Source organism: Artibeus jamaicensis, unplaced genomic scaffold, assembly GCF_021234435.1.
Source record: "Artibeus jamaicensis isolate MK-2021 breed Jamaican fruit bat unplaced genomic scaffold, CSHL_Jam_final contig_700, whole genome shotgun sequence".
NCBI classification, from domain to species: Eukaryota; Metazoa; Chordata; class Mammalia; order Chiroptera; family Phyllostomidae; genus Artibeus; species Artibeus jamaicensis.
The window spans coordinates 7,913,629-7,921,006 of NW_026521930.1; the positions used below are offsets into that span (position 1 = coordinate 7,913,629).

At 51.5% G+C, this 7,378-nt stretch overlaps 1 long non-coding RNA gene across 2 annotated transcripts; it reads right to left on the minus strand.

Annotated features, from left to right (window-relative positions):
- Positions 1 to 1,007: 1,007 nt before the first annotated feature.
- LOC119045344 (uncharacterized) lies at positions 1,008 to 5,965 on the minus strand. 2 transcript variants are annotated; one of them, XR_008392700.1, is made up of 4 exons: positions 5,430 to 5,965; positions 2,872 to 3,013; positions 2,029 to 2,132; positions 1,008 to 1,897 (listed from the first exon to the last, which is right to left on the minus strand). It is a non-coding gene; the product is annotated as an uncharacterized LOC119045344 (long non-coding RNA). The 2 variants fall into 2 exon arrangements; XR_005081771.2 differs by lacking the exon at positions 5,430 to 5,965 and having other exon boundaries at positions 2,872 to 3,142.
- Between the last annotated feature and the right edge of the window lie 1,413 nt (positions 5,966 to 7,378).

Below are 7,378 nucleotides of genomic sequence, written 5' to 3' on the forward strand. Positions count from 1 at the left end.
CACACAGCTGCTGGATGGAGGTGCGAAGGCGAGGCTGGCCGGTGTCCAGAGTGCCAGGAGCTGGAAGAACAGGTGGCCAAGAACCATCCCAGGGAAGCAGGCAGCAGGCAGGAGGGAGTGCACACCCTTGCTGCCTGCTCCACTGTCCAACTGAGTTTCTCTCACAAGACACAAATGCAAAGATAAAATTATTAAGAATTTGAAGATGGGAACCTTGGAGCTTCGAAGTCCTAGAGCTACTGCACTTCGCTCCCACACTGGCGGCACACCCCAGAGCCGGCCGCCCTCTCCCTGCACTCACTCCAGTGAGGGAGGGCAGGTGCCGGTGGAGGTCGGGAGTGGGGAGATGCTGGAGAGAATCCTCTGGAAGTGCCCACTGAGGGCCAAGCATGAGGGAGAGGACGAGGATGTAGGGAAAAGGCCTGACGAAAAGAAGGCTAAGAAAGAACCCAAAGTGAGATGCGTGAGAGGATCTGTGCCCTGTGGCTGCTCTGACAGGTCCCTGCGATCGGGGGGCTTGGAACTCGAACGTGTAGTGTCTCACTGTTCAGGGGGTCAGAAGTCCGAACTTGGCCTCACTGAGCTGAAAGTCAAGGTGTAACCAGGACGGCATTCTGCCTGGGAGAGAACCTGCTCCTTAATTTTTTCAGCGTCTGTGGCCCATGGCCCACTCTCGCCTTCGAAGCCAGCAGCACAACACATCAGCCTCTTGGACATCGGCGCTCCGCACCCTCGTTCATTCACAAGGGGCCCTGTGACTGACTGTGTTCGGCCCAACCACAGAATCTCTTAAGGTCAGCCAATTAGCAATCTTTTTTAAAAACAGACTTGCTTTTAGGGGGCACACGAGCTATGTCCGCGTGTGGACACGGGACTTGCGTGGACATTTGGGAGGAAGGTTAAGGGACAGTGGTTAATAGCTCAGCTCTGGAGTAATATAATTCTTCTACTTTATTTTTTATTGTTTATTCTATGACAGTTGTCCCAATTTTTTCCCCTTTGCCCCCTTCTACCCAGCCTATCCCTCTTGCCCAGAGTCAATCCCCTTGCCTTTGTCCACGTCCATGGGTCATTCATGCATGTTCTTTGACCCCTTGATTGGCAGTCTGGATCCCACATGTTCACAGTTTCCAGAGATTAGGATGTGAATTTCTTTGGAGGTCCATTATTCTACCTACTATGATCTTTAAGACTGCTTTATATGTGCAAAAGCAATACCACCATGGTTTCAACAAAAGCAAGTCTGTTTTATTAAAGAATCCAGAGGTTGATTTGATCACTTAAAGAAGTGATCAAGGACGCAGGCTCTTTTCCTCCCCCACCGCGCCGTATTCAGAACACTGCCTTTCATGTCCGGCTTGTCCACTCGTGATCACGAGGTGGGTGTCAGACCACCAGACATCACATCCAAAGCAGAAGGAAGTTGGCAAAGGGCCCTTCTCCTGACGCTGCTCTCTTCGGTTAAAAAGGAGAACTGTCAGCTTGCCCTGTGGTTCTGTGGCAAAGAGGCAGGGCAGATGGACAGATATGTTACCCGACTCAAGCTGAATTTCCAGCTGAAAATTAAGACATGCCAGTTCCCAGATGGGGTGAGGTGTCTGTGAGGGAGCCGGGTGGCCGAAGTCAGAGATCAGTCTATGGGTCAGTGATTAGTCTTCGGCCAGGGCTAAGGGTCAGCATTGCCTGGGTTGGTCTGTAGCCAGGATCACAAATAGGTCCATAGTGTGGGTCAAGAATCAGTCTACAGCTTGAGTCAGGGGTCATTCTGTGGCTGCGCTCAGGTACCACCTAGAGCAAGGGTCAGAAGCGTGGTTTAATGTCACTCTCTCTGTGCACTGCCGTCCCTCTGGTCTCACTCTCCTCTGGAAAGACCTGTTGGAAGCTTGGCAACTTGGGTCTGTAGGGAGGAGAGAAGGAGAGTTGGGCAAGGCCCTACACAAAATACATAAAGAGACAATAGATATGATGCACATGGTCATCTGGTGAGAAACGGGGGCTTCAAACCTCTGGGCGCACACAAACACTGACCCTGCATGCGGACGACGCCTACAAGCCATGGGGACAAAGACACGAGTCGGTGGGATGATGCCATCGGGACCATTCGTCTGGGGTTTCTGTTGCTCCAGACTGTCCTTTTTGCAAAAAGTAACATGAAGTTTAGAATGTCATCATTCCCTTTGTTTTATACCCTCACCTCCACAACACCTGCAGACTGACTCAGTGTATGAGACAAATGCTAGCAAACACCTGGACAGGCATTGACTATGCACGGGCACCTTTGTAAGCCTCACATGTGTTAACATATTTAAGTCTAACAGTGTGTCCGTCCACAAGGTGGGTGCTGTTATTCCAGTTTTACAGATGAGGAAGCAAGCATAGAGAGGTTACATGACTGGCCCCATGTCACGCAATCCTTGGAGCAAGAGGAGTTCCTAATGTTTGTCAGCTACACCCGCTTGTCAGGTGCTGGAGCTGGTGGGGAAGAAATGCAGAAATGAGAGAGAGGTGGGGTTGCACAGGTGGGGATCTCCCAGGCCTGGTTTTCTGCGTGCACCACCTTGGGACTGCACCTGGACCTGGAGCTGCGGAACAGAGGCAGGCGCTGGGGCCAGAGTGGGCCACTAGGGGGCAGCAGGGGCCAAGGAGCTGGCCTCCCGCTGATCTGAAGCCGCCTGACTGGGCACCCGCCAGCTAGTCCGTAGACATACTGGGAGAAGGTGGGTTTTTGCGGAAGCTTCGGCCGCTGTGTTGCTGCTGTCAGGTAACTTAGGCAAGTTAATCATCACAGGAGAAGCTGGCGCCGCCTGGCCTTCACCCATCGTGACATGCACTCCTCACCCCAACACTGTGGGCTGTAGGCACTTCTCTTACCTGTCTTCTGTGGGGATGAAACTGAGGCCGAGAGTGGTCAAGCACATTGCCCAAGGTCACACAGCTCCATTGGCAAAGGCCGGTTCAAAGAGAGGCAGGATGAGGGTAGAGCCCTTGCTTCTCTGAGTCTCGGTGTTCTCGCCTGTGAATGGGGTGTAAGGATATGGGGGTGGTTAGGGGCCGGGGTGCATCATGGGCGAGTCCCACGCAGCAGTCCCAGCTGCTGCGAGGAGCCAGTGAGGTCGTGCCTCGCATGGGGGCTCAAAGCCTCTTGCTGGGTTTTTTCAATGAATGACTTTTGTAGGAAAATAACATCAGAAAAGTTATTCAACAGGATGTTAACAGAGATAGATACGTGTTCAGAAACATTCATCTGTGACACCCACGTGTACCAGGTGCTGGGGCAGAGGTGGGATTTCCGGTGGTTTTCTCTTTCCTATTTATACCTTTAGGTTTTCTCTGAATCAGAGGAGGCTGGCACGTGCCGATTTAGTAATCAGAAAAAAGTCAGTTTTTTGGTTAAAAAAAAAAACTAAAGCAGATGCACACAACACCTAGGAAAAATCTTTGTAAAATCAAGGCGGGGGTGTGTGCAGAGTTGGGGCATTGGGACACCGGAATCAGTGGCTCTGGAGGGCTCCAGGGTCAGCTAAGCCTTCCCCAGGGGGCCGGCCACGTCCAGGCCCCTCTGAGCCGCTCCACCTCCGGCCCAGCCTGGAGGGGGTGCTGGGAAACTGCGCAGCCAGCATCTCGCTCTGGCCACACCCATCACCCGCTTCCAGCTCTGGCGGGGTGGAGAGGGGAGGCAAGCCTGGTCCGGGCCCCGCCTGGTCCGGGCCCCCCTGATCCGCTAGACCCCCGCCTCGTGGCTCCTGAGGCAGACGTTTGGTGCAGTCATGTTCGTCTTCTCTCTTCCTGCGTCTTTCTGGATCTTCTCCTTCGAGGCTGAGACAATTAAGTTGTGGTGGACCAAAATGAGCTACTAGCCCTGCTCTGTCCAGTACTGTAATCACCAGTCACAGGTGGCTATTTAAATTTAAAGGCTATTCCACAAAATTTAAAAATCATTTCCTCAGTCACACGTTCCACATTTCAAACGCTCAACAGTCAGGCTAGTGGCCCTGTGATGGGCAGTGTGACGTTTCCGTCACGGTCAAGTTCTGTTGGGCAGCACTGCCCTAGACGCTCCGTTGTCTTGCTGTGAAATCGCTTCCTAATTTTTGTTCTTTGAATCAGTGCTCTCTTTTTTGCTGATTTCCTTCCAGTAAACCTAAAATCAAACTTAAACTCATGCTCACAATTTTGTTAGGCAGAATCGGTAGTAAACCAAGGCAGGGAGAGGGAGGGCCACGCGTCCCACTCACTAACTTGGCAGCCCCGAGCCTGGCAGGGCGAAACCGCCAGGTGTTTCCAAATCACAAGCAAAACTGTGACAGTGCAGAAGAGAAGCCATTGAAACTCTGTGTGTATCCTTTCCACTCATTGGGGAAGAAAGCCTTTGAAACTGTATTCATCCTAAGCTCTGGAGAGGGGTGGGGGCAGAATCTAGAAGTTGGCAAGAAGCATAAAAATTCCCAATCGCCAATAGCCGGGCACTGGGAGTAGCTGGGTTTCCACTTGCAGCCTTTGTGCTCAAGTGTATTTTATAAATAAACCTGCCATCTCATTTCTACTCTACGTGTTTGTCACCTGAATTCATCTCTTGTGAGCAAGGCAAGAACAAAGGAGGTGGTCTTCCGGGTAAAAATTCGAGAAATGTACTTCTGTTCTAACAATTGCCTCACAGGGAGTGATATTTGAATGAAGGGGTGAATGCAGAGCATTGCTGGCTGAGGAAAGGGAAGGCACACACAGGGGGGCGGGGGTGGTGGCAGGTGAAGTGGAAGCCGCAGGGCTCCCGCGTCAGGTTTAACCAGCGGCAGTGACAGCCGTCACTGAGACTGACAGGAAAGGCAGGGGGCGCCTGCAGCAGCGCCCCAGCCAGGTTGGAGTAAACCCAGGAGATGGTGAAGGTGATGATATGAAGACTATCTTTAAGACAACCCATACAACACAGATTTTATTATCCTTGCTTTTTTATAAATGAAAAAAAAAAAGACACAGGCAGGATAAAGGGGACATAGAAAGCAGAGGAGTCTAGGGCTTCACGCCCCAAAGGCCCCTGGGGTTTCATGCCCAGTTTGGAAACCTGTGCCTGGGAGGGCAAGGACCAGATTTTTAGGGGATTTCCAAGTCTTTTGTCAATAAAATTCCAACAAAGGCCCTGGCAGGCAGCCATTCCCCGGTGCCAATCAACTCATTCCTGAGTGAGAATGTCAGCAGTGAGGACGTTAACCACTCTGAGCGCTGGCATCAGGGGGACCTGAGTCCTCCACCTGTGCAAGGTCAGAGTCCGACTGGGGAAGACTTCCAGTGGCTCCACTTCTTCCCCCTGACTCCTGCTTAGGGACAGGTCACATTTTGGGATTGGGGAGACCAAAGAGAGACTGGTGTCTATTGGCCCCTGCTTCTCGGTGGGTGGGGCTAAGTGCATTTAGGCCAAAATATTAATTCCTCACCGCAGTGCCCGTTGTGGCCAAGCCTGTCTCCACCACTGTCCCTGGTTCGCCAGCTGCAGCCAGTCTTTCTGTGCAGTGCGTGTGCCAAACTCCTTGTGCCTCAGGGCCTCGGTGCTCGCTCCACCCTCTGCTCAGAACGCTCCTCCCCTCGGCCATCCTGGCTCCCTGCAGTCACCCAGGGCTCAACTCAGGTCACCTCCTTAAAGACTCCCTTCAGCTCCCCACGTCTCAGACCCTGTTTTCGTTCGTTATAGTGCTGTTCACTGATGGTTGCCACCAGTTCAACACCGATTTGGGGTGTGGTGAAAAAGGTAACTTTCTTCCGAGGAAAACAGCTCAATTACGATACAACATGGCTGTGAAAACAACACAGGTATCAGGCAGCCCTGGAGCCAATGGCTAGATAACTATCTAGCCAAATCCTTCTGGCCAGATAGTTCTGCTCCTCCATGCTCTGCTCCATGCCTGTCTGCTTTGTGCTGCACTTCTCTGCTCCACTGTGCTTCTGTCTGCTCTGGCCTGGGCTGGTCTGCTCCCCTCTGCTCTAGCAAGTCATCCTCAGTGTTTCAGCTCAGCCACAGAGACTCAGTCCTCCATGGAAGGTAAAGAAAGTACACTCCTGGAGCCAGAGAGGGAGCTGGCTTATAAGGATAGAAGTCCCTGCCCCTGGTCCCTGATTGGCCTGTCCTTATGTTAATGAGGGCTCTGAATCCTCAATGTCATTGATCCAAAAGGCACTGTCCTGATTGGTCAGGATAGAGCTGCTCTGGTTGGTCAGAGCTATGCATTTCCAGTTGGATTGGGAAAGACTCAGTCCTATTGGTTGAAATAGGATTCCAGGGACTCTTCTGCAAGGGCTGGCTCAGAGGGCAGAAACCCTGGGCAGGCAGGCAGTTCAATGCAGGTGGCTCCCTGAAGTGCAGTTTGTGTGAGAGGCCCCTGTGTAGAAATGGATGCAAGGATCTGGTTTTTAAAAATATGAGCCCAAACTGGAGAGTATTATAAGTGAAATAAGCCAGGTGGCAAAAAAAACAACAACAACATATGATCTCATCTCTAAGAGAAACCAAGACTTCCAGCCAAGATGGAGGCATAGGTAGACACACTGTGCCTCTTCATACAACCAAAAGGAGGACAACAACAAATTTAAAAACAACCAGAACTGACAGAAGACTGAGCTCTGTGGAAGTCCGACAACCAAGGGGTTAAAGAAGAAACATTCATCCAGACCAGTAGGAAGGGTGAAGACAGGCAGCCGGGCAGAGAGGATCCGTGGCAAGGCGATGGCTGATGGAAAGGCAGTCCCCAATCTGCATGTGGATAAACCAGGAGGAACAACTAGGGAGCGAGACAGACTGTGCAACCTGGGGTCCCAGCACAGGGAAATAAAGCCTCAAACCTCTGACTAAAAACACCTGTGGGGGTTGAGGCAGTGGGCAAAACTCACAGCCTCACAGGAGAGTTCCTTGGTGAGACCCACAGAGTCCTAGAATGTACACAAGCCCACCCACCTGGGACTCATCACCAGAAGGGCCCACTTTGCTTGTGGGTAGTGGGAAGAGTGACTGAAACCCCACAAAGAGTGGAGCAAGCGACATTGTTCCCTCCCAACACAGAGAGTCACAAAGCAGTCACGTGGGTTAGCCCACCCTGATGAACACCTAAGGTTCTACCCCTCACTACATAACAGGCGACAAGAGAAAAAAAATGGCCCAAATGAAAGAACAAATCAAAGCTCCAGAAAACATACAACTAAGCAATGAAGAGATAGCCAACCTATCAGATGCACAGCTAAGAAGCCTGGTAATCAGGATGCTCACAGAATTGGTTGAATTTGGTTGCAAATTAGAGGAAAAAATGAAGGCTATGCTAAGTGAAATAAAGGAAAATGTACAGGGAACCAACAGTAATGGGAAGGAAACCAGGACTCAAATCAACAGTGTGGACCA